General features: G+C 49.0%; 1 protein-coding gene across 16 annotated transcripts in view; it reads left to right on the top strand.

Moving 5' to 3' along the window:
* nfia (nuclear factor I/A) overlaps nucleotides 1-26,052 on the top strand; it is a 1,014,328-nt gene that overhangs the window by 762,953 nt on the left and 225,323 nt on the right. The gene's annotated exons all lie outside the window — the stretch shown is intronic.

Here is a 26,052-nt window from a genome sequence, read left to right as displayed (position 1 = left end):
ATTTGCAGTTACCTTAAATTTATATAAAATATTTTCCAAGATAAAGCCTCGGATTGTTTGGAATGTGTATAAAACAAAAGGTTGTTACAAAATAATCTTCGACAAATGTGTGCAGCAATTTGAGTCATCGGAAACTAGTCTGAACATATTAGGTGACCGAGACACTCCAAGTGAGTGTTTAAGAAAATTTACCACAATTGTCAATAAACAATATTGCATGGAAATTCTGCTTTGCCACCTGACATAATAAGACAGTAGAATTTCAATGCCATCCCATTTTTAAGTTATGCATTTTTCATCACGCCAAAAATACATCCAATAGTGTGCCACATAATGATTTTTGACAGTGGTACAAAAGGTGTTCATTTTCAGACACTTGTTTTACTATGATACTGAATTAGATGCCAATTTTAGACCATTGTGCAGATTAACTGTGACACAGATTTCTTCAAAGGATGCTCCTTAGGTCTTGGTATGTTAATTCCAGGTTCTTTTTCAACAACCCCCTCATTAACCATGCGTGGTGATTCATGAACTCTCAGTACAATGTCATCTTTTGATTGTTAACATTTCATTAAGGTCTGCTTCAGTGAAATATTTTTAGATTTTTTTTTCTGAAATGCTTATTAATTATGCTCATTCTGTGTCTCCTTTGTTTGAAGAAAGCCACACAATTTGTTCCAAGAACAAAGCAAGTTAGAATCACAAGTTGAAATCTAGACTTGCAGTATCCTTAACGCTAAGTGAGAATTTGGGCTTGTGAATGGGCCAGATTGTGAAGAGAAAAATAATGGACATTGTTATGTTCCTGAGTTAGTCGCAAAGAGAAAATGTATGGAAGTGCCCACACTCTGGATTCTTTCAAACACGGTGAGAGCTTGCTCAAACACCACAGAGCATGCAGGGATGGATTTTCTGATACATGACAGACCTGAGCTTCCACAATGTGGGAGTTGGATTGGCCTTCTGCTTCTAATGTCATACCTCGAAATCCAGGCGGTCCTTTCTTGCCTGTCCTCCTGACTCAAGTTTGATAAGAACTTTATAGGGCAGCATGTTCCTAAGGCTGCAGTCGGAGGTAAGGAGGCCATACCCCCTTTTTTACAGCACTGGCTGCCGTAAATCAGGTGAATTTAAAGGTCCAAACACTTTCAAGCCATGGATAAGGTAGATTTTTAGGTTAATTTGTATGTAGGATTGTCGGGGTCTTCGGTCAAGGGCGCTGCATGCGATCAATGGAGGGGGGTGATTGGGGGTTGGGTGTTAAGTGTGGGATTGCAGTCGGAGGGGGTGCAGTTGTTGGGGGAGGTGGGGAGGAGTATAGTCGGGAGGCTGCATGTGTATTGCTGCGGTGTAATTGGGGAAGGGGGGGGGGGGGTACTCAGTTGTCCCATGGGGAATTGGGGGAGGTCAATACCATAATTACCCAAAAGATGTTTTAATTCTTTCTTTTCTGGGTAACTATTACTTGTAGATCATCAGACGCATCTGAAGAATGTGATTTAAATCTCATTTTTAGATGGTACACAATGCAGAGCAGTCCCCATTCAGAAACTTGAACTTCCAGAGCAATTTCTGTGAAATCCTTACCTGGGGACTTTGGAATCTCTGGGGTGGTGGGAGGTTGGTGGTTCCTTGGCACATCTTTGGGGTTCGTATGTCACTCATCCAGAGTTTGGATGTTACTGGCTAATGTCATATGAGTAACCACACATCATAATTAACATTTACGAGTGACTCGGTTTAAAAAAATTTTTTAAATACCCAATTATTTTTTTCCAATTAAGGGGCAATTTAGAGTGACCAATCCATTGTAGCATCAGTTCTCTATTTTATATTCAATTCCCCCGACAATAATTGGTAATATTCTATTAATTTTCCTAACTACTTATTATACCTGCATACTAGCCTTTTGTGATTCATGCACTAAGACACCCAGATTCCTCTGCTTTTTTAATTCTTCCTGCCAAAATGGACAGTTTCATATTTTCCCACATTATGTTTCATTTGCCAGATCTTTGCTCACTCATGTAACCTCTCTATATTCATTTGTAGCTTCCTTATAGCCTCTTCAAATTTACTTTCCAGCCTATCTTTGTATCATCAGCAAACTTAACAGCCATACTTTCTGCCTCTTCATCCAAGTCATTTATATAACTTGCAAAACATTGCCATTCCAGCACTGATCCATGTGACACACAACTCGTTACGCACTGCCAACTAGGAAAGACCCATTTAAACATGCTCTCTGTTTTCTGTTAGCCAACCAATCTTCAATCCGTGCCAATATGTTACCCCCTATGCCATGAGCTTTTATTTTCTGCAATAACCTTTGATCTTATCAATGCCTTCTGAAAATCTTTGTGCAGTACATCCACCTTTAGCTACAGCACATGTCACTCCTTCAAAGAACTTTAATGAATTAGATACGATTTCCCTTTCATAAAACCATGTTGATTCTGCCTGATCACCTTGAATTGTTCCAAATGCCCTGCCATAGCATTTTTAATGGCAGCTGCCAACATTTTTCCTATGGCAGGTTTCAAACTAACTGGCCTATAGTTTCCTGTTTTATGTGCCTCTCCTGTTTTGAATAAAGGAGTTACATTTGCTATTTTCCAATCTAATGTCACCTTCCTCAAATCCAGAGAATTAAAAAAAAATTAAAAGCAACGCATCAACTATCTGACTAGCCAGTTCTTTTAAGACCCGAGGATGAAGTCCACCAGGACCTGGGGCTTTGTCAGTCTATAGCTCCTACAATTTACTAATTACTACCTCCCTGGTGATTGTAATTTTCTTGAGTTCCTTCCTTCTAATTCCTGATTTACCGCACTTTCTGGGATGTTACTTGCATCCTCTATAGTGAAGACCAATGCAAAGTACCTATTCAATTAATTGCCATCTCTTTATTTCCCTTTATTAATCCCCCAGACTCACTTTATATAACCAATGCTCAGTTGGTTAACTCTTCTCACAGAAACTCTGACTCGCACCTTTATATTTCTAGATAGATTTCTCTCATACATAAATATTTCTCCTTTTTAATCTTTTTTTGCCATTCTTTGCTGTTATTTATATTCTTTCCAATCTTCTGGCCTGCTGCCTATCTTTGCACAATTATGTGCTCTTTCATTAAGCTGTCTTTAACCTTTTTAGTTAACCATGGATGTTAGGTTCTCCCCTTGGACTTTCTTTTCTCAATGGAGTGTATCTATTCTGTGTTTTGATATCTGCCACTGCATCTCTCTTGACCTACCCCTTTATCTCATTTGCCAGTTCACTTTAGCTAGCTCTGCTTTCATTTCCACATAATTACCCTTACTTAAGTTCAAAATACTAGTCTTGGACCCACTCTTCTCTCCCTCAAACTGAATATAAAATTCAATCATACTATGATCGCTGCCACTCAGGTGTGCCACAATTATGAGGTTATCAAAATCTGAATTGATATCAGATCTCTTCAGTATCTATCAACAGAGATTGTTTATGGGATATACTGAACAAATAATTCATTAGATGTGCCGTTTCAATCATGAAACCTTATTTAGGAGAAATGGGGAAAAAATCAACTACTTGAGAAACCAGGTGGGTCTAAGTATCCACCAAAACAGAGGAAAATACTGGTTTGATTTTTTTTAAATGATGTTCTGCTCTAATCCGCATAATTTATTTTGATTTCCCATGAACCATCCAGCTTTCTGTGACCAAGAAGATATCCAGATGATTAACTGTCTAATCTCAATAAAATAGCAACTCATATATGCAACCAAGTGGCACATCATTCTGTTCAGCTGTCCTCTTGACTCTGCCTGAATGCCCCGGACTCTGGTACTTTGCACCAGTGAAAGGCCCTTTTTAGCATCTCTTTTGCAGTTGCAACTTTCTCCTAAATCAATTTTTATCTCTGTCTGCATTTTCTGCATCTCTTTGCAGCATGCTTCATCCATGAGTGCTATATGTCTCTGCTGCTAGTGCATTGGAATAAAACCACTAATGTTCAGTGATGCACAAAAGCAGCCAATCCACCTAACCTGCACATCTTTGAGCTGTGGGGGTGAAACCCATGCAGACACGGGGAGAATGTGCAAACTCCACATAGTCAGTGCCCCAGGGCCGGGATTCGAGCCCGGTTCCTCAGCGCTGCAGTCCCAGTGCTAACCAGTGCGCTGCCGTGCTGCCCTCGTCTGCACAAACCTGACTGAAAAACTGCAGATGGTGTAAGCATGTACTTCTTACTTTCCCCTTTCCCTCCTCACAACCTTACCCTTGTACTTTGTTCCTCTGAAATGTCCAAAAAGTGCAATCTGGCAAGGCAGTGGAAAACGACCAAGAAGGCAGTGACAATGAACACATGATGATTTCGCAATCGCAGCCACAAGCTCAAAGACTGACAATGCATAGTGAGATACTAGGCGCAAGTCTGGTGAAGCTAGGAATAGGGGACAAGCACAGTGCAGGTGCAAGCTCACTGGAGGGTGTGGTCCTATGTGGGTTCTGCTGTAGAGGACTCTTAAGGGCCAAATTACAGAAGAAGGCTGGTCGATATCCACAACAACATTCTTATTGCATTGAGAAGCCTGTCAGAACACCAATGGATCATGAAAGGGTCGGTCAGCAGCATAACACAGAATTTTGCAGAACTTGAAGCTCATCCTTCCAACAAGGAACCGATAGCCAGCTCCATCAATACCCTTATGGACCCAAGCATGATCCTGCACTTGTACACAGAAATTTTATATGCAGATGCCGCAAGCAATTAGGAAGACAAATGGTTTGTTGACCTTTATGCAAGAGGTTTGGAGCACAAAAATAAGAAAACCTTCCGACAATTGTATATGACTTTGGGACCACTGTGCACAGTTTTGGTCTTCATATCTAAGGGAGAATATTTGTCCATTGGAGGTGGTGCTGCAAAGGATCACTAGATTAAGTAGCTGAGATGAGAGCATTTACCGACAATGAGAGGTAAATTAGGCATATATTCTCTAGACTTTAGAAGAATGAGCTGTGATCTCATTGAAACATACAAGGTTCTGAAGGAGCTTCAGAACGTAGACACAGAGCTTGTTTCCATGGCTATGGAATCCAGAATGGAAAGGTTGCTGTCAAATCAGCATTGCATGCTAATTAAGGTCATAATCTACCTGCTCTGAATACTTGCAATGGACTTTGTGTGTGTACACTATCCCCATTGCTAAGAAAACCTCTAGTACGCCTCAAATTAGAATCATGAGCATGCACCTCGGATGACATTTTGCAACACCACGTACCCAAAAAATAAGCACTACCAAGCCCAATTTCTCCACCATTGCCTCCATTAAACACCAATACGTAACACCATCATTACCTTCTGCTGTTCAACATGTCACTTAGAACCCAAAATCGGTGTGCAGGGCGTTGTTTCGAGGTAATTTTGTTTTGATTTGAGCCATTTGAAGTGCAGCAGGATATGTACTTAATTAGCACAACAAATTATCCTTATTACAGTGCTCTGGTTACTGATAAAAAACATTAAATGCAGGGGCCGTAGATAACCCAGTAATTTATTTGAATCCTTCCTTAGTTGCTTTCAAAGTTGTTTGACTCTAAGAGATATGAGGATTTCAGGCATTGTATGATATAAATAAAATGTAGAATAGCAAAAAGCAAACAAATTGGACTTTTTTCCCCCTGACTGTGGATCATGTGATTTCTAAAAGTAGCTTACCTCCTAATATATTTATTCAGCTTTCCTACGGCATAACGCCATTGGATTTTATTCTGATGAGCAGTTGACACTGATTTTATGTGCTGAAGAAAATGTAAATAACTTTCATCCCATCACTTTTTTTGAGCATGATTGTTAAGGGAAATTGATAATGCAATGGCACTGTATTGTGACCATGGAGACTGCAGGCCCAATTCCACACAGTTTTTGAGCAAGCTACCTCAGGACACTTTCAGCAGAAGAGATGTAGGTTCTGGTAGATGTAGGGTTAGCCTACACGAGATTAAAACGATGTGGCTTGAATGTGTTGCTTGTAAGGAGAAACATGCTTTGTGCATTTCTATTAGGTCCCAAAACATTAAATTGGTGCAAGGAAAACCGAGTAATGATTTAATCCCTTTGCAAAAAAGCTGAGCAAGCTGCTTCGCACCTAAAGAAAAAGGTTAGTGGGTAGGATTGTCCAGCCTCTCCCCCCAGTGGGATCTTCCAATCCTGTCAAGGTCAACAGAGACTTAAATGGCCTGCTGCATCCCATGTTGGTGCCAAAATATTCCGGCCAATGTTAAATAAACCAATATATCCGTCAGCCAAATGATATTTAAGATTCACTTTCCTCTTGTTCCTTCAAATTGAATTATATTTTCTGTTTTTGAAAGACAATTATGAATATTTGGCAAATATTGATGGAACTGCATAAAAGGAACAAATAGAGAGAATAAACGTGGAAGAATGTTGCCTAATAATTATATTACATTTCTTTAATTCAAAAAAGAGCAAAACCTTGAAAGTGAAATGTCAACTAAAAAGTAAAATCAAACCATGTTAGTTTGATAATAGTTTATTTTGATCATTTGGCCCCTAATTACTTGGAAGAGAAAGTTTCTGGTAATATTCAGGAAGGTGCACACAAAGCCTGGCAACAGTGGCCTGGCAACAGGAAGGCACCTTCCTAAAACAAAAATAATGCAGGAATTAACTTATTCCTTTGGTAAACCCTAATGCCAAGATTTTCTGAGTTCTACCACCAATGTGAAGACTTGCTGTAAAATATGGTAAATCTCAGTCAACATCGCTTTGTCAGACCAGCTTTCTTGATTTCTTGGAGGACGTGGTAACTCAAATAATAGACTATGGTAAACCCAACAGCATTGAATGCCTTCCAGATGGCATTTAATACGTTCCACCTAAAAGGATCTGAGTTAATTTCAGAACTTTGGGCAACTAAAGCTAGAAAATTGGCTGAATGGTAGTAATTCGCGGGGTTATTTCAGGATAAGTTGGAAAAAACAAACGAAGCGTAGTGCCAACACTCACTGTTTCTACTTTACATCTTGCATTCAGAAATTGAGTGTAAATTAGTCAAGTGCAGGTGCCATCAAATCCAGAAAGGCTTTAGAATTATAGAAGGTAGGACAGAAATTGAAGAATGACTCAAATCAGTTGTGTGACTAGGCCAAACAATGGCAGGTGAATTAAGATGGAGCAATTGATTTTCTTCATCTTTACGTATCTTAGGATCATGAGTTCATGAAAAATCAAACTAATCCAAGTTCAGCAACTTGGCAGTGTCCTTTGCATGTATCTGTCATCATCCCAGGATCTGTATTACTTGAATCCAGCACACCCTGAACATGTAACAGGAGACATTTCTTTTTTTCCCTACTCCTCCACTCAAATGGCTACAGGATAACCTGCTAGCAACATTTCGAGCAGGGTTAGCTCTTTCCATAGAAGAAAATCTTGTCACCATATGAAACTTTCATGCTACCAAATCCTTCAAGTCTATCACATCTGCCGCATCTGACAGTCTGCTGCAGGTAATTACTGTAGTATAAAGCGCCACTTAATTTTTCCCAGGGAAAGACAGCGTAAGGTGTATGGGCACAGTTCTTTGAATCGATGGCAGAGATCCCTCAATTTGTGCATCGTACGTGACATCACTGGGAACTAGGGCTCTCTGAATTAAAGGAAGGAATGTCCAGCAACATTCCCATGAAAGCATAAAATATGGGGTGGCACGGTAGCACAGTGGTTAACACAGTTCCTTCACAGCGCCAGGGACCCGGTTACGATTCCCAGCTTGGGTCACTGTCTGTACGGAGTCTGCATGTTCTCCCGTGTCTGCATGGGTTTCCTCCGGGTGCTCCGGTTTCCTCCAATAGTCAAAAGATGTGCCGGTTAGGTGAATGGAACATTCTGCATTCTCCCTCAGTGTACCCGAACAGGCGCAGGTGTGTGACGACTAGTGGATTTTCACAGTAACTTCATTGCAGTGTTAATATAAGCCTACTTGTGACACTAATAAAGATTATTATACGGAGCAGAATTTGCATTTATTTAACGGTATGCAGAATGGCCATTTCTGTACCATTACCACGCTATGATTCTTATGTCTATGGATTATGCAAAGCACTTCACAAACAATTAAGTACTTTATAAATGGTTGCATGGTGGCACAGTGGTTAGCACTTCTGCCTCACAGCGCCAGGGACTTGGGTTTGACTCCGTCCTTGGGTGACTGTCTGTGTGGAGTCTGCACGTTCTCCCCATGTCTGCGTGAGTTTCTTGCTGGTGCTCTGGTTTCTTCCCACAGTTCAAAGACGTGCAGATTAGGTAGATTGGTCATGGTAAATTGCCCCTTCGTGTTTAGGGATGTGCAGCTTTGGTGGATTAGCCATGATCAATGCGCAGGTTTGCAATAGGCCTATATAGAGTGCTCTTTCGGGGGTCAGTGCAGACTCGATGAGCGAAATGGTCTCCTTCTGCACTGTAAGGATTCTGTAGATAATGTATAGAAAACTCAGCAATTTGAGTACATGGTTGAAAGAACATCTCTGAGATCAATGATCAGATAATCCTGTTAGTGATGTTTGATGTGGGATAAATGTTGTCTAGGACACCAGGAGAGCTTTGTTGCTCTTCACTTGATGTCATTGGATCTTTTAACAGCATCTAAGAGTGGAGACTGAACATCTCATCTGAAAGACAACACTCCTGATAGTCAGTATGAAAAGGGATTTGAGCTTAGTTATAAAGGTGACGTAGTATCAGACCACTGAAACATCTGTTTGAATGTCGGTAGCCATTATCCAGGAAGCAATCAAAATGCTGCAGTGTGTGGAAATCTATTGTGCCTGCATTATTTGAAGGAGAACCTATGCAATTGAACAAGCTCCTCATGGTCATGGAGTGCATCAACCAAGACAACTCAATATCTGTTTGCCATTCCTTAGCTACAACATTGGTATAAATAAAGAGTGTGTGCAAAAGGGCAATGGTTGGGAACACTGATTAAAATGGTGACTCTCATAGCATAAAAGCATATAGGTTATCTTTGTACCTTTGTAACAAGAATGACAGTCTTCACATTTGAATATTACAATATACAGTGTCTTAGTCATCCTTCAGGTGCCAGCAAATGTGTTCTGCTTATTGTGGTGATCTTGCCAATATTTATCCCTCAACATGCCTTACTGTGACAGATTAGGCAGTCATCTCCTTGCTGTTTGCCTTGTTTCCTATGGTATAAAAGTAACTATACTTCAAAAGTACATAATTGACCGTAAGACATTTAGAAAGACTTGAGGTTGTGAAAAGTGCTTTTTAAAAATTATTACAGGAGCGAGGGTTTCTCTAGCTAGGCCAGCAGTTATTGCCCATCCCTAATTTCCCCCGAGAAGGTGGTGGTGAGTCGCCGACTTGAATCACTGTGGTCTCTGTGGTGTAGATACACCCACAAAGCCATTAAGAAGGGAAATCCAGGGGTGGTATTCTCCGCTAAGGCCAAAACTCGCAGAGGCCGTCATGAACTCAGCCGTGGTTCACGACGGCCTCGGGGCACGCTCCCCGCACCTAATACACCCCCACCCGGGCGGCTAGGAGCGGGCCCCCGTCGTTCCTGGCCGCGACCTCGGCCGCAAGAAATGACACGCGAACGGCCCTTTTCATGATGTCATCTGCGCATGCACGGGTTGCCGGTTCCAACCCGCACATGCGCGGATGACATCACCGCGTAGACGGCATGAACCCGCGCATGCGCGGTGCCGTCTTTCTCCACCGCTGCCTGGCATGACGTGGCGGCTTGATCTTGCCGGGCGGCGGAGGGGAAAGAGTGCGTCTGTTTTGGACGCGGTCCCCTCCGGAGCACAGTCACGGTGTTCCCGTCCAAATCGCGCCCCTAGATGCCCCAAACGGGCACCTAGCGCCAGTTTCACGAATGCAGCGACCAGGTGTGGTTGCTGCCGTGGTGAAACGGGCGTGAAGTACCGGCCGCTCAGCCCATCGGGCTCGGAGAATCGCCGTTCGCTGTGAAAAACGGCGAGCGCCGATTTTTCCGAGCCGAGGGGGGGGGGGGGGGGGAGAATCGCGGGGGCGCCAGGGGGGGGCGTAAAAAATGTCGGGAAGCCGTCCCGCAATTCTCCCAGGCCGCGTTTGGAGCGGAGAATTCCGCCCCAGGATTTTGACCCAGAGATAGTGAAGAAATGGCAATATATTTCCAAGTCAGGATGGAGGAGAACTTCCAGGTGATGATGTTCCCATGTATCTCCTGTCCTCTTCCTTCTAGATGGTTGCGGTCATGGGGTTGGAAGGTTCTGTCTATAGAGCCTTGGTGAGTTCCAGCTGCGCATCTGATAGATGGGGCACACTGCTGCCACTCTCTGTCGCTAGTGAAAGGACTGAATGTTTGTGGAAGGGGTGCCAATCAACCGGCTACTTTGTCCTGAATGGTGTTGAGTCTTTTTAATGTTGTTGGAGCTACACTCGACAAGGCAAATTGGGAGTATTCCATCACACTCCTCAATTGTGCCTTGTAGATGGTGAAGCAGTGTGCGTAGTCAGGAGGTGAGTTACCCGCTGCAGGATTCCTAGCCTCTGACCTGCTTTTGTAGCCACTAGGATAAGTCCACTTCAGTTTCTGTCAATGATAGCCACTAGGATGTTGATAGAGTGATTCAGTGATGGTAATACCATTGAATAGATTGGGGCAATAGTTAGGTTTAACCCTTGAAGAAGATGGTCATTGCCTGGTGTGGTGCGTATGTTACTTTCCACTGATCAGCCTAAGCCTGGATATTGTCTAGGGCTAGGGTTGTATTTGGACAAGATTGCTTCAGTATCTGACGATCACAAATGGTGCTTAGCATTATGCAATCATCAGGAACTGAGCGGACAATGCTTGGGAACTGGGGTGCTGGCACTTTGTAATGGTTGGGAGCATGTTTGAAGTGGAGGTAGCGATTGGGGAATGTTAATTTTTTTTTGGGGGGTTGTGCTGTTTACTGTTGGGGGAGGGGGGGAGGTTGTTGCGACGTGGCAGGCAGTGAGAGATGACATCATCATGGGCGGAGAAAGGAGCCATTTGGGATGGGCTAGGTATAGGGTGGAATTAAAGGAGCGGGGGTTAAGTGGGGAAGATGAGAGACGGTGGGTGGAATTCTCCGCAAGGCCCGACGCCGTCGTGAAATCTGGAGAGGTACACAACAGCGTCAGAGGCCGCTCCTCGCCCCGTATTCTCCCCCCCCGGGGGGCTAGGAGGGTTGTGCCGTAAATCTCGGCCGCGGGGCCTTGTCGCTGGCGTCAAGGCCCAGCGCGCTGAGAATTACGCGGCCGGCGCACCTCATGACGTCAGTCACGCATGTGCAGGTTGGCCAGCGCCAACCCGCGCATGCGCGATTGCCGTCTTTCCCTCCGTTGCCCCACAAGACGTGGCGGCTTGATCTTGCGGGGCGGCGGAGAGGAAAGAGTGCGTCCCTTTGAGACACCGGCCCGACGATCGGTGGGCACCAATCGCGGGCCAGTCCCCTCCCGAACACGGTCGTGGTGCTCACTCCCCTCTCCGCCCCCCACAAGCCACAAACCAGCTTTTGGCGCCATGTTCACGCCGGCAGCGACCAGGTGTGGTTGCCGCCGGCGTAAACCGGTCGGGAACGGCAGGCCGCTCGGCCCATCCGGGTCGGAGAATCACGAGTCGCCGTGAAAAACGGCGGACGCCGATTCTCCGAGCGGCGTGTCGCAGAATGCGACAGCCATTTTGGGGGGGGTATGGGAGAATCGCGGGGGGTGCCAGAGCGGCCCTCCCGCGATTCTCCCACCCGGCATGGGAGCGGAGAATCGCGCCCGGTAGAGGGGATTGGAGGCATAAGGCTGGTAACGTGGAAAGTCCGGGGACTAAATGGGCCGGTTAAAAGGTTGCGGGTGTTCGCGCACCTCAGGAGCTTGAAAGCGGGGCTGATCATTTCTGCAGGAGATGCACCTCCGTGTGAAGGACCAGATTAGGTGAAGGAAGGGGTGTATTCGAGGATTGACTACTTTATAATGAATGGGGAGATTTTGGTTGGGGTGGAGGGGGCAGAGTATGTGGGGATAGTTATCTCGGATGTGCACCCCACTGGCTGGAGATTTGGTTTAGATCGGGACGTGAGCAGAGGCCGGGGTGGCGGTTTGGCATGGGGTTGTTGGCGAATCGAGATTTTTGTGATAAGGTGCGGGCGGCGATTAAGGAGTATATGGAGTTGAATCAGAATGCGGGGTGTGGGCGGCCATTTTTTGAGAGGCACTGAAAGCAGTGGTCCGGGGGAAATTATTTTGTTTAAGGCTCGTTCGGATAGGGAAAGGGGGGAGGAATATGACCTCTAGTGAGCAAGATAGTGGAGGTGGACAGGGAATGTTGAAGGGTGCCCACTGTGGAGGGATTGGCAAGGAGGAAAACGTGACAAGGGCAGACTTCCGGCTATGAAGGAGAAGGTCGCACATTTGGTGGCTTCTGCTCGGGTCGGACCTTTGGGCCCTTTTCCCCCTATTTTTTGTTGGACTTGATTCGGTAAATTGATGGTGGAGGCAATTGTAGAGTGTATTCCTACATCAGTGCATGGAGAGGTGGACCAGAAGTGCACGCAAAAGAAGAAATAGGCGAACAGTGAAGGCTTGGGCTGAAGCTGCAGCGGGAGAAAGTATGGCGGACGACCAGGGTCCTGGCTTGACGACCCAGCGGTCGACGGAGCAGCTGATGCAGTTCATTTAGGAGGGCTTCGCCAAGAAGAAACCAGAATGCTTGGACCCGATTAAGGAACCGATTGCACGACTGGAACTTAGATTGGATGCCCAAGATCGGGTGATCCAGAGAGTGGAGAAGACGCTGGCTGACCAGGAGGAACATCAAACTGCAGTGGAGTTGGACGTGGGGATGCTGAGAGACCAGCAGAAAAGGCTCCTGGAGAAGGTGGAGGACCTAGAGAACAGGTCACGCCGGCAGAACTTGAGAATCATTGGTCTCCCGGAGGGGTCCGAAGGAATGGACGCAGGGGCGTACATAGCGGGCATGTTCAAGAAGTTACTGGGGGATCGGATGTTCTCCCGACCCTTGAAGGTAGACAGGGCTCACAGAGCCACGCGAGGAAGCCGCGAATGGGGGACCTCCCGAGGGCAATTGTGGTGAGATTCTACAGATACTTGGACAAGGAGCGTATTTTACGGTGGGCCAGGCAGACACAGAGTTATAATTGGCAGAATAGTATCCTGCGGATCTATCAGGATCTGAGTGCGGAGGTGGCCAGGAGAAAAGCAGGGTTCAACCAGATAAAGTCGACCCTTTTCAAGAAAAAGGTTAAGTTTGGACTGTTGTATCCGGCCCGTGTTTGGGTCACGTATGAGGAGCAACATTTTTATTTTGAGTCGCCCAAGGAAGCGATGGACTTCGCTAGAAGGTAAGGCCTGGTGGCGGGCTGTGGTGTTTGAACTTTGCTGCAGCACTCATGTTAAAAAAAAAAGTTTATTTTTCGGACATTATTTGTAATGCCTTCTGTTATGATTTGGGGTTTGTAGCAGAGCTGAGTGAATTAAAGTTTACATTTGCACTGATGGGGGATGGAGGTGTGATTGTTTGATATTGTATCTTCTGTTTGATCTTTTCTCTGTTTTTTGATTTTATTTTCGGGCAATTGTGTTGGGATTCTTTTTCTTTTGCATCTGTGTGTCCGGGAGGGGGGGGAGGAAACAATAGGTGGGAGAATGTCTGGCGCCATGAGCGGGGGTCACCATTCTAGCTGGGCGGGCTAGCTAACGGAAATGGGTGGGTGGTGAGCAGGGTTGGTTTACGTAGTGCTGTTACTAGGGGCGGAGGGGGGGAAATGTTCTGCTGACGGGGGAGGGACTTTTGCTGTGGGACAGAAAGGAGGTCGGGGGCGGAGGCTGCCTGGGGGCGGGCCAGCCGGGACGCAGGCTGGAGACTGTCCCAAGAATGGTGATGGCTGATCGGCGAAGGGGGGGGCGATAAGCCCCCCAAACAGGCTGATCACATGGAACGTAAGAGGGCTAAATGGGCCTGTTCAGAGGGCACGCTTTTTCGCGCATTTGAGGGGACTGAAGGCAGACGTTGTAATGTTACAGGAGACGCACCTCAGAGTAACTGATCAGATTAGATTAAGGAAGGAATGGGTCGGGCTGGACTCTAAGACTAGAGGGGTGGCGATCCTGACTAATAAGCGAATGTTATTCAAGGCGGGAAGAATAGTTGCGATTGTAGGAGGCCTGTACATTATGGTCAGTGGGTAGATGGAAGGGCTGCCGGTGGTACTCGTGAATGTGTACGCGCCAAATTGGGATCATGTGGAGTTCATAAAGAGGATGCTGGGGAAGATCCCTGACTTGGATTTGCATAAGTTGGTCATGGGGAGAGACTTTAACACAGTCATCGACCCTGGGCTAGACCGGCAATGGCAAAGGAGCTAAAGGGGTTTATGGAGCAAATGGGGGGGGGGGGGCGGGGTTGGATCCATGGAGATTTGGGCGGCCGAGAGTGAAGGAGTTCTCCTTCTACTCACATGTGCATAAAGTGTACTCCCGGATTGACATTTTTAATTTGAACAGAGCTCTACTGACGGGGATAGTGGACACGGGGTATTAGGGTGGGGGCCCAGATCAGGTTGGAGGAAATAGCAGAGAGTCTGAAGGCCATGCAGTCGGGTAAAGCCCCGGGGCCGGACGGGTACCCAGTGGAGTTTTATAAAACGTTCTGTGGGATATTGGGTTCGCTGTTGATGGGGACATTCAATGAGGCAAGAGAGCGTGGGGTACTTCCCACGATGATGTCACAGGCCACTATATCATTGATCCTGAAGCGGGACAAGGACCCAGAGCTATGTGCGTCCTGTAGGCCGATATCCCTACTAACTGTGAACGCCAAACTATTGGCCAAAATCTTGTTCTCTAGGATTGAAGACTGCGTTCCGGACGTGATTGAGGTAGACCAGACGGGATTTGTTACGGGTAGGCAGTTGGCGGCTAATGTAAGAATGTTGTTAAATGTGATTATGAAGCCCCCAGAATGTAGGGATGTGGAGGTAGTAGTCACAATGGACACAGAGAAGGCATTTGACAAGGTGGAATGGGAATATCTCTGGGAGGCTGAGGCAGTTTGGGTTTGGACGGGGCTTCATTGACTAGGTCAGGCTACTGTTTCAGGCTCCTGTTGCGAGCGTACGGATGAACATGTCACCATCGGACTATTTCAGGCTGCACCGGGGACGAGACAGGGATTGGCCCCTCTCCCCACTGCTGTTTGCGTTGGCCATAAAGCCGCTGGCAATTGCGCTGAGAGCCTCAAGGGGCTAGAAGGGGCTGCTCCGGGGTGAAGTGGAACACAGAGTCTCGCTGTATGCAGACGACCTGCTCCTGTATGTATTGGACCGACTAGAAGGGATGGAAGAAATTATGTGGATTCTGGGGGAATTTGACTGGTTTTCAGGTTATGAACTGAATATGGGGAAAAGTGAGATGTTTGTCATCCAGGCAAGGGGACAGGGAAGGCAATTGGGGGAGCTGCCGTTTAGGGTGATAGAGGGAAGCTTTCGGTACCTAGGCATTTAGGTGGCGCGGGAATGGGAACGGCTACACAAGTTAAATTTGGCCCGATTAGTAGACCAAATGATTTTCGAAAGTGGGACGCGCTCCCGTTGTCACCAGCTGGGAGGGTGCAGACAGTGAAAATGACGGTCCTCGCGAGATTACTGTTTGTGTTTCAGTGTCTTCCCATCTTTATTCTGCGGTCCTTCTCTAAACGGGTCAATAAGGTGATCACTGGCTTTGTATGGGCAGGTAAGACCCTGCGAGTAAAAAAGGGGATGCTGGAGCAGAGCCGGGAGAAGGGCGGGCTGGCACACTCGAACTTTAGTAATTATTATTGGGCGGCGAATATGTCCATGATTAGGAAGTGGATGGTGGGGGGAGGGTCGGTGTGGGAGCGTATGGAGGCGGCATCATGCAAGGGCACTAGTTTGGGAGCATTGGTAACGGCGCCTCTGCCGTTCCTGCCGGCACGGTACTCCACCAGCCCCGTGGTAGTGGTGGCCCTGGGCTCACTGGGCAATCAGGCAAAAACCAAGGCCAAAAGAGCCACAGTTGGCGATGATTATCCACTTTCATAATTTCCAACAGAAGGGGAGGGTTTTGGAGTGGGCAAAGAGGACTGGGACCTGCACACGGTGCGGATATTTCAGGACATTGTGACTGAGCTGGCGAAGAGGCACCCGGCCATCAACAGGGTGAAGGCTGTTTTAGACAGCAAGGGCATGCGATTTGGGATGGTGTACCCAGGGACGTTGCATGTCACCATGGACTCGAAAGATCACTTTTTCGATACACCGGAGCAGACAGAGGCCTTCATCAGAGAGAAGATGTTGGGGCCACTGTGAGGACTATTTGAGACTCTGTGTATGAAGGGGGATGTTTGTAGTACTGTATTTATGCCTTTGGGTGTTATGTGTTTTTGGCTTTGTTGGGGGTGGGTTTTAATAAAAATGTGGGGATTGTTCTGTGGAGGGAAAAGGTTTGCTAAAGATGGTGGGTTTTGGGTGTGTCGGTGGGGCATATGGGCCAGAAGAGATGGGGTGATTGTTGGTTTTGAGAGGTATTTGGGTTTCTTGTCACGTGTACTGAGGTACAGTGAAAAGTGTTCTGCGTATAGTTCACACAAATCATTCCATACATGAAAAACATAGGACATATGATAGATACACAATGTAAATACACAGACATAGACACCGGGTGAAGCATACATCTCAGTAGAGAAGATGCGTGGAGAGATCAGTTCAGTCCATAAGAGGTGATTCAGGAGTCTGGTAACAGCAGGGAAGAAGCTGTTTTTGAATCTGTTAGTGCATGTTCTCAGACTTTTGTATCTCCTGTCTGATGGAAGAGTTTGGAAGAGAGAATAAACTGTGTGGGAGTGGTCTTTGATTATGCTGCATGCTTTCCCAAGGCAGTGGGCGGTGTAGACAGAGTCAATGGATGGGAGGCAGGTTAATGTGGTGGACTGAGCTGTGTTCATGACCCTCTGTAGTTTCTTACTCTCTTGGCCAAGCAGTTGCCATACCAAGCAGTGCTCTAGCCAGATAGGATGCTTTCTATGGTGCATCTGTAAAAATTGGAAAGAATCAATGTGGAAATGCCAAATTTCCTCAGTGAGGAAGTATAGGCGCTGTTGTGCCTTCTTGGTCATAGCGTCAATGTGGGTGGACCAGGACAGCTTTGACAAAGGGTCATCTGGACTCAAAATGTTAGCTCTTTTCTCTCCATACAGATGCTGTCAGATCTGCTGAGATTTTCCAGCATTTTCTTTTGGGTTCCGATTCCAGCATCCACAGCAATTTGCTTTTATTTTTTTACAGATTGTTGGTGATGTGCACACCTAGGCAGTTGCACACTTTGTGGGCAGCACGGTAGCATTGTGGATAGCACAACTGCTTCACAGCTCCAGGATCCCAGGTTCGATTCCAGCTTGGGTCACTGCCTGTGCGGAGTCTGCACATCCTCCCCGTGTGTGCGAGGGTTTCCTCCGGGTACTCCGGTTTCCTCCCACAGTCCAAAGATGTGCAGGTTAGGTGGATTGGCCATGATAAATTGCCCATGGTGCCCAAAATTGCCGTTAGTGTTGGGTGGGGTTACTGGGTTATGGGGATAGGGTGGAGGTGTTAACCTTGGGTAGGGGGTTCGTTCCAAGAGCCGGTGCAGACTCGATGGGCCGAATGGCCTCCTTCTGCACTGTAAATTCTATATTCTATAGGAATTTGAAGCTGTCAAGGTTGGAGTAGGGCACTGGCTGGGGGCCACTTTGCTAGCAATGACAGGGGAGGCTAGTGAATGAGAGTGGAGTGGGTAGAGAGGCTGTGGTCTGTTGGGCCTGTTTGGGTTGGTTCCAATAGGCCTAGCTGATTGTTTGTGTGTTGGGGGATCATAGAATCATAGAATTTACAGTGCAGAAGGAGGCCATTCAGCCCATCGAGTCTGCACCGGCTCTTAGAAACAGCACCCTACTTAAGGTCAACAACTCCACCCTATCCCCGTAACCCAGTAACTCCACCCAATACTAAGGGTAATTTTGGACACTAAGGGCAATTTATCATGGCCAATCCACCTAACCTGCACATCTTTGGACTGTGGGAGGAAACCGGAGCACCCGGAGGAAACCCACGCACACACGGGAAGGATGTGGAGGGGGATGTGATGCCAATCGGTCTGCGGGAACATCAAGTCACAGTGTCGATGGTGGTGAGAGACCCCCAACAAAGCTGATCACCTAGAGCGTGTGGTGCTTGGTGTTGGGGGGGGGGGGAGGGGGCAGTGACGAGGGCAAGGGTTTTTTCCTCATGTGAAAGATGGGGCAGCCTTCCGTTGCCTCAGGCGGGCTGGATGCAAGCGATTAAGATGAATATATTGCCAAGATTTGTGCTTTTGTTTGTGTCTTCCGGTTTTCCCACCTAAAAGTATTTTTCCGGGGGGCTGGAGTGACTTATAACTGGGTTTATTTGGGTGGGGCGAACCTCTCGGATTCAGAAGGGAGTCTTACAGAGGGAGAATCAGGCGGTAGGGGTTGGCGCTGCCAAACCTGATGTTTTACTATTGGGCGGCCAATGCGGAGAATGTGTTAGGTTGGTTCGGGGACCAGGACGTTGTCTGGGTACGGATGGAGTCAGGGGTCATGTGAGGGGTTGTAAATGGAGACGTTGGCGACGGCTACTCTGCTGTTTCCTCCAACAAAGTGTTCATCAAATCCAGTGATTATCTCCACGTTACAGACATGGCATCAGTTCCACCAGCATTTTAAGCTTGGGGAGGGGTTTGAGTGTGGGTGGGGGTGTCAAAGTGGTCCCCTCTCGACAGGAATCACTTGTTCCAAACTGGGAACTTGATTCCACTTTCGGAGGGGAGGGTAAAGGACCTATTTTTTGGCGGCATGATTTGCAGACTTGGAGGAGCTGATGGGGAAAGCAGGCCTTGGGGTGGATATGTTTTGGTACTTTCGGGTGCGTGACTGGGTCCAGCGACCTTTTTAGACATTCTCGGGGGTGTCACCATCCATTTTGCTGGAATGGAATTTCTCCTGTGTGGGTTTGGAGAAGGATAGTATGTCCCAGTTACATGGTTGGATCATGGAGGAAGAGCAGGTTTCAGTGGAGGAGGTAAAGGCTAGGTGAGAGGAGGAACTGGCTCCCATTTTGGAGGAGGTGTGGAGTGAGTTTCTCCACAGGGTGAAGGTTATGTCATCCTCCGTGAGGCTAAGTTTGATACAGCTCAAGGTGTTAAAGGCACATCTTACCAAGGCTAGAATGCGTTGGTTTCTTGAGGGGGTTGAGGATAAGTGTGAGCAGTGCTTAAGAAGGCCTGAGAGTCATGCCCACATGTCTAGTCCTGCCCCAAATTGCTGGTTTCTGGGGTCCTTTTTCAACCATAACGGCATTTAAATGTGGCTTTGGAACAATCGCCTAGTGTGGCAGCATAGTTGGGTGACTTGATGGAGTTCTTGCACCCCGAGAAGGTGAGGTTCATGGTGAGGGGAGTGATTGACGGGTTCTATCGAGGATGATGACCGTTTATATTGCATTTCAAGGATCTGGTTACTGTTAGCTGTTGGGGGTGTGTGGTATATTGGGCGGTGGGGGGGGGGGGGGGGGGGGGGGGTTATAATTGTTGACAGGGTTTTTGTTTTAATGTGATTGTTGATACAAGTGTTATTGTTTAATTGCTGTTTATGTATAAAATGGAACAAATTTTATAAATATATTTTCCAAAAAAAAAACATGGTGGCTCGGCCCATTTAATCGCAGGCAAGGCTCCGCGTAAGACTCCTGGCCGCAGCCAAATAATTGAGAGGTGGAAGTTGCTAATGCAGGATTCCCTGCTGTGGTGTCAATTAGGCTCATTCGTGAGTCATTTGACACCCATTATCCTTAAGCCCAATGTGAGGGCTTAGTGATTAAATGGCTGCATTGCTTTCCCGTGCCTTCAGAAGGCTGCCAAGCAAACCCTGTTGGGTTTGACAGTGGCATCTGTGGAGAGGAGTGGGAAGTGGGTGATGATCCATCATAGTCAGGAAATCTGTGCCAGCTTGAGGAACCCGGTATCAGGACGTGGAGGGGGCCCTGAAAGCCATCGTCCCTCTGATCCCCCTGCCCCCCTCCAGCAACCCCCACCTTGATCCCCATGCCGCCTTTGCACACCTTTGGCATGGCATCCAACGACCTCTGATGGGTGCAGTGCTGCCAACTGTTACCACTCCCACTGGTGCTGACGGCATTAGGACCTCTTGGCTGGCAGTTCTTCACAGGCAGGACTTTATGCTGCCAAGGACTTGAATCTTGGGGCTACTTAATTGTTTGAAGAGCACTTGATGCTATTGGACAACATTGCTGTGCAACAAGAGGCATAGACAATATGCAGTACTGTTCAATAGGTTTTTCCTGCATTATTTTTACAATGATGGAGAAGCAATAAATTATTACTAGAGAGTACTAGTTGTTAATTATCCCTTTTTATTGGTATTTTCATTTAATGTTCAAATTCTTTCTTATTTCTCTTGGTCCAGACAAGGACCAAAATTATAAAGAACACCGCTCCCTTGAATTTTAAGTACCCAATCGTCTAAATGTTGAATATTCTTTTCAAAGAAACGCAAAATAAAACTTTTTCTTGAGGTAGTAAACACTGCAACAATGCACACTTTCAACAAGTGACCTTTCTGAATATTGACTGTGACATTCTAATTTTAGTCTAGATTGGAACAGCAAAGCTACCTTTGAATTTATCGAAGCTTCTGCCGACAGGGATAATTGTTCAAAACATTGGGCGTGATATAGAGGACTCAGGTTCAAGTCCGCTGAACGACGTGTTTCGCGGGGTGCTTCTCGAGCGGGGAGGGGTGGGGCGTTTCTTCCAGCCAAGGTTGCACTTAAAAATATTTTGTGTGTACCAGCCTCCCCGAACAGGTGCCGGAATGTGGCGACTCGGGACTTTTCACAGTAACTTCATTGAAGCCTACTCGTGACTGTGTTGATATGATTTGCATAGCTGTCTGCCATTGGTGCAGAACACCGGCTTACCATTGGCCCTGGTCGGTCATGTGCCACTCAACCGATTGGTTGAGACCAGTCATGTGACAGCTCTCCGATTGGTCGAGAGGCTGAGTTAACCACGCCTCCATGCCGAGGTATAAATAGTCGGAACGCCTGGCGGTCGTCCATTTTATTGTAGTCAACTGCAGGGCTAAGTTCTAGCTTATTAAAGCCTAACTTTTGTATAGCAACTCGTCTCTCGTGCAATTGATGGCTCATCAATTTAATAAGCTAGATTTTTGAAGATGGAGTTCCGGATCAAGCCCGAATGCCTCCGCATCAACCCGCAAACTCCGAACTCTGCAGAACTTTTTCAACATTGGCTGGCATGTCTCGAAGGATACCTGGCGTCCGCAAACAGCCCCCCCACCATGGCACAGAAGCTTCACATCCTCCACTCCAGCGTGGGTATAGCAGCCAACGCGATATCAAGGAGGAGAAAGATTATGATGCCACCATGCTAAAGCTGAATGGACAATTCCTTAAACCAGTCAACAGAGTATTCGCCCGACATCTGCTGGCCACCAGACAACAGCTCCCCGGTGAGTCATTAGACCAATTTTACCAGGCCCTCGCCATCCTGGGGAGGAACTGCTCCTGCCTCGCAGTTTCAGCTACGTAACACATGGAACTGCTGATCAGAGACGCTTATGTGGCTGGGATGCAGTCCCCCGCTATCCGCCAGCGGATGCTGGAGAAAGACGACCTCAGCTTAACTGAGGCACGGACTCTCTCCACCTCCCTGGAGGTCGCCGATCTAAACGCCCGCGCCTATGTCCCCAGCCGCGTGGCACCACCCTGTGCCTCCTGGCACGCTTCCCCACCGCCATCTGCCGCTCCCGACCTCCCTCAGGCCTGCGCTGCGGGACGCCTCGACAAGTCCACGGGGTCCCGCTGCTACTTTTGCGGGTTCGCGAAACACCCTCACCCGCGCTGCCCAGCCCGCTCCGCCCTCTGTAAGAGCTGCGGGAAGAAGGGCCACTTCTCCACTGTCTGCCAGCACAAAACGGTCGCTGCGGTTCCGCGCAGCGACCAGGGATCTCCACCTCCGGGCACTTGCTGGCCCCTCCTGGACGCCGCGCAACTCTCTTCCCGCCCCCTGGCCCCCGCGCCTGGCCTGCGCGCCTCTCTCTCTCCTCCGGGCCCTCCCGGTCCCCTCCCAGACGCCGCGCAACTCTCTCCCCCCCCGGGCCCCCGCGCCTGGCCTGCGCGCCTCTCTCTCTCCTCCGGGGCCCCTCCAGCGCACCGCGCTACTCTCCGGTCGCCGCCCCCGCGCCTGGCCTGCGCGCCTCTCTGCCCTCGCTCCCAGCCGCTCCGATCGGCCCGCCGGCACCGCTAACCCCGCCCCCAGCAACCACGAGGGCCCCACGGGCACCGCCATCTTGGGGCGCCGACTCCACGTGCGGGCCCTGGGCGCCACCATCTTGGGGCGCTGACCCCACATGCGGGTCCTGGGCGCCGCCATCTTGGGGCCCCGACTCCACGTGCGGGTCCTGGGTGCCGCCATCTTGGGGCCCCGACTCCACGTGCGGGTCCTGGGCGCCGCCATCTTGGGATCCCGTCTCCACGTGCGGATCCTGGGCACCACCTTCCGGGACTGGCACGCAAGGTTCTTCCAGCATCTACTCGGACGACGACAACAAATACGGATTTTCTCCACGGCTTGCGGCCATTCAGCTCGACCAGTCACGTCCACGCACGCTCGCCAAAACGACAACGCTCATCTACCTCAACGGCCATGAGACGGGCTGCCTGCTGGACTCCGGGAGCACGGAAAGCTTCATTCACCCTGCCACGGTAAGACGCTGCGCGCTCCCTGTCCATCCTATAAAACACAAAATCGGGTTAGCCTCAGGTTCACACTCCGTCCGCATCACCGGGTGCTGCATCGCGGACCTCATGGTCCAAGGGAAGGTTTTTAAAAATTATAAACTCCTTGTCCTCCCTGACCTTTGCGCACCGGCACTCCTATGACTGTACTTCCAGTGCAACCTGCAGAGCTTGACCTTCCAATTCGGCGGCCCTATACCCCCCCCCTCACTGTCTGCAGCCTCGCGTCCCTCAAAGTGGACCCCCCCTCCTTGTTTGCTAATCTCATCCCCGATTGCAAACCTGTCGCGACACGGAGCAGACGGTACAGCGCCCAGGACCGGTCCTTCATCAGGTCCAAGGTCCAGAGGCTGCTGACGGAAGGGGTCATCGAGGGCAGCAACAGTCCCTGGCGAGCCCAAGTGCTGGTGGTCCGGACTGGGGAGAAAAACCGGATGGTCATCGACTATAGCCAGACCATCAACCGGTTTACGCAACTGGACGCGTATCCTCTCCCCCGTATTTCCGCCATGGTAAACGATATCGTGAAATGCAAAGTCTTCTCTACTGTGGACCTTAAGTCCGCTTACCACCAGCTCCCCCTCCGCGTGAGTGACCGCGTTTGAGGCAGATGGGCGCCTCTAGCACTTCCTTAGGGTTCCATTTGGTGTCACAAATGGGGTCTCGGTCTTCCAACGGGAGATGGACCGAATGGTCAACAAGTACGGATTACGGGCTACCTTCCCGTATCTTGATAATGTCACCATCTGCGGCCACGATCAGCAGGACCATGACGCCAACCTCCAGAAATTGCTCCAAACCGCAAAACTCCTTAACCTCACATACAATAAGGATAAGTGCGTGTTTAGCACCGACCGTCTAGCCATCCTCGGCTACGTAGTGCGTAAAGGAGTGATAGGCCCCGACCCTGAACGCATGCGCCCCCTGATGGAACTCCCTCTCCCCAATACCCTCAAATCCCTCAAACGCTGTCTGGATTTCTTTGCGTACTACGCCCAATGGGTTCCCAACTACGCTGACAAGACCCGTCCCCTCATTCAAACCATGACCTTCCCGCCGTCAACAGAGGCCTGCCAGGCCTTTAGCCGCATCAAAGCGGACATCGAAAGGCCACGATGCGTGGCATCAACGAGTCCCTCCCCTTCCAGGTCGAGAGCGACGCATCAGAAGTTGCTCTGGCGGCCACCCTGAACCAAGCGGGCAGACCCGTGGCCTTCTTCTCCAGAACTCTCCAGGCTTCCGAACTCCGCCACCCCTCTGTGGAAAAGGAAGCCCAGACCATAGTCGAAACGGTGCGACATTGGAGGCACTATTTGGCTGGCAGGAGGTTTACCCTCATCACAACGGTCAGTAGCCTTCATGTTTGATAATGCACAAAGGGGCAAGATTAAGAACGACAAGATTTTACGGTGGCGGATCGAGGTGTCCACGTACAACTATGAGATCTTGTATCGTCCTGGGAAGCTCAGTGAGCCTCCTGATGCCCTGTCCCGCGGTACCTGCGCCAGCGCGCAGATAGACCGCCTCCGCTCCCTCCACGCGGACCTCTGCCATCCAGGGGTGACCCGTCTCTACCACTTCATTAAGGCCCGCAACCTGCCTTTCTCCATCGCGGAAGTCAGGACAGTAACCCGTGACTGCCACATCTGCGCAGAGTGCAAACCGCACTTCTACCGCCCCGAGCGCGCACACCTGGGCAAAGCATCCCGCCCCTTCGAACGTCTCAGCATTGACTTCAAGGGGCCCCTTCCCTCTAACAACCGCAACATTTACTTCCTGGCGGTAATCGACGAATTCTCCCGCTTCCCCTTCGCCATTCCCTGCCCCGACATAACCATATCGACCGTCATTTGGCCCTCCTCTCCATCTTCTCCCTGTTCGGCTACCCCGCGTACATACACAGCGATCGGGGGTCCTCCTTTATGAGCGACGAGCTGCGTCAATTCCTGCTCAACAGCGGCATTGCCTCTAGCAGGACGACGAGCTATAACCCCCGGGGTAACGGACAGGTCGAGCGGGAGAATGGTACCATCTGGAAGACCATACTATTCTCTTCCCCCCCCCCCCCCACTCTCGTTGATCCCCCCCCCGGTTCTTTCTCTGCAAGGGGTGAATGTGGTGTTATGATTTGCATAGCTGTCTGCCATTGGTGCAGAACACCGGCTTCCATTAGCCCTGGTCGGTCATGTGCCTCTCGACCGTTTGGTTGAGACCAGTCATGTGACAGCTCTCCGATTGGTCGAGAGGCTGAGTTAACCACGCCTCCATACCGAGGTATAAATAGTCGGAACGCCCGGCGGTTGTCCATTTTATTGTAGTCAACCGCAGGGTTAAGTTCTAGCTTATTAAAGCCTAACTTTTGAAAAACAACTCGTCTCTCGTGCAACTGATGGCTCATCAATGACAATAAGCGATTTTCAATTCATTGAAGCACGCCAGCAGGAAAGGCTGCTCACAGATCGGGCGCCATTTTGTCTGGCAGCCCGATCTTCTCTCCCCCCCCCCCCCCCCCCCCCACCTATTTACAGGCCCCCATACCCTTTTGGCAACCCCTCCACCCCCAACCTAGGGGAGGCCCCAAGGAATCTCCCTCTTCTCTACCTAGCAAGGCAACCCCTCCCCCCACCCAACCTTGCATGTGGGCACTACTGTTGGGGTGCCGGGCTGGCAGTGTCGTGGCTGCCAGGTTCCGGGGGGTACCCGGGTGCCACCCTGCCCTGTCCCCAACCACCCTGGGCCTCCAGTGACCTGGGAGACACCCCCCCCCCCCCCCCCCCCCCCGCAGATACCGCCACAACTGGTCGACGTTTGTGCGGACCAGTACTAAATGGCACCATGGCGAGGTCTCCAAAGTGCGGCCATTGATTACGGGCGGCAGGTGATTTCGGCATCTAGGTATTACAGTTCATTTAGATATTCCAATTTGGATCTTGCCCAGCGAAGATGAGATCGGAGCGAGTCGGGTGACTTGTGTGAAGTTTCGCACCAGGCCCGGAGCCCGATTTGGGCCTCGCACGCAATTCACCTGTTGCGCCTGGATCCGCACTGCCTGCAGTGGGGTCACTGAGGCACTCCCATCATTTTTGTTTACTTCTCAATGGTCGGTATTGTCTCAAAAATTGCACTTAA

This window comes from Scyliorhinus canicula, chromosome 4 (assembly GCF_902713615.1).
Source record: "Scyliorhinus canicula chromosome 4, sScyCan1.1, whole genome shotgun sequence".
NCBI lineage: Eukaryota > Metazoa > Chordata > Chondrichthyes > Carcharhiniformes > Scyliorhinidae > Scyliorhinus > Scyliorhinus canicula.
This window is presented reverse-complemented; position numbering and strand designations above follow the sequence as displayed.